At 57.0% G+C, this 1,248-nt stretch overlaps 1 pseudogene; it reads left to right on the top strand.

Moving 5' to 3' along the window:
• On the top strand, positions 1–641 carry LOC103254150 (annotated as a pseudogene).
• The last annotated feature ends 607 nt before the right edge of the window (positions 642–1,248 follow it).

The raw sequence follows: 1,248 nt of genomic DNA, 5'->3' as shown, positions 1-1,248 counted from the left end.
ATGGGCCGCAACAAGAAGAAGCGAGATGGTGACACCCGGCGGCCTCGGCTCGTTCTCAGCTTCGAGGAAGAGAAGCGGCGGGAGTACCTGGCAGGCTTCCGCCAGCGGAAGGGGGAGCGGAAGAAGGGAGCCATTGAGGAGATTAAGCAGCGACTGAAGGCCGAGCCGAAACCGCTCCGGGAACAGCGCCACCAGGAATACTTGAAGAGGCTGGCCGAGAGAGAGGAGGAGCTGGAGGAGGCAGGTGAGCTGGAACGGCTGGCCACGGCAAAGACGGAGTCGGGGCCGTACGACCACCCCAACCACACGGCCACTGTGACCACCGTCAGCGACCCGGACCTCTCGGGAGCCCGGCTACTTGGGCTGCCCGCACCTGAGCAAGCGGCCAGGGATGGGTTCGAAGAGGAGGCATCATCCATGGAGAAGCCAACCAGAGCCTTGCCCAGGAAGTCCAAAGAGCCCTGCTCTCTCAGCGGATCTCCTCCCTCACAGCATCACTGCATGCACACAGCTGCAAGAAGGCCAAGAGAAAACATCCCCGACCGGCCCAGGACTCCACCAAGAAGCCCCCGAGGGCCACTCGCACCAGCAAGACCCGGTGCCGCCGACTGACAGGGAAAGCCCGGCATAGCGGGGAGTGAGACCCAGAACCAAGTGGTGCCCCACCTGGGGCTGTGGGGACCTGCCCTGTCTCAGCTTGGCTGTCCCTGCACCCAACCTGCACCAAGGTGGTGATTGCACAACTCTGGGTTGGGAAGCCAGGCTCTCTCTGGTCTGGGGCTGCCCTTGCCTGGGGCTTGAGCCCCAGCCAGAGCAGGCAGCTGGGAGCTGGCCTCCCTGGGGAGCCTTCAGAGCCAGGTTTGGGGCATCTTCCCAAATGCATATCCCTCCTGACACTCATCAGATTTTTGAAACTCAAAAAAAAAAAAAGATAAGGTATTAGTCAGGACTAGGTACATATGTTGTTTATGTACAGGTGAAATTTGGGCCTCCCACTGGTCCTCACTTCCCCTGGCTTGGGATTAGATACCTCTAGTGTCCTCTCCTCCTTCCCTCTCCTGGCAGTGTCTTGCTACTGCCCAAATTCCTCTCTTGTAGTATTGTGATAAATGTTCAGGACTCACTTATGAGTGAGAACATATGGTATTCAGTTCTTTGTTTCTGTGATGGATCACTGAGTATGATAGACTAAATCCATCCAAGTTGCTGCAAAGTCCATAATTTTGTCCTTTATGGCTGCATAATATT

The sequence above is a fragment of the Carlito syrichta genome, unplaced genomic scaffold (genome assembly GCF_000164805.1).
Source record: "Carlito syrichta isolate Samal-C Ts95f unplaced genomic scaffold, Tarsius_syrichta-2.0.1 Scaffold271317, whole genome shotgun sequence".
Classification (NCBI taxonomy): domain Eukaryota; kingdom Metazoa; phylum Chordata; class Mammalia; order Primates; family Tarsiidae; genus Carlito; species Carlito syrichta.
The sequence above is the reverse complement of the archived record's forward strand: the minus strand, read 5'-3'. Positions and strand labels throughout refer to the sequence as shown.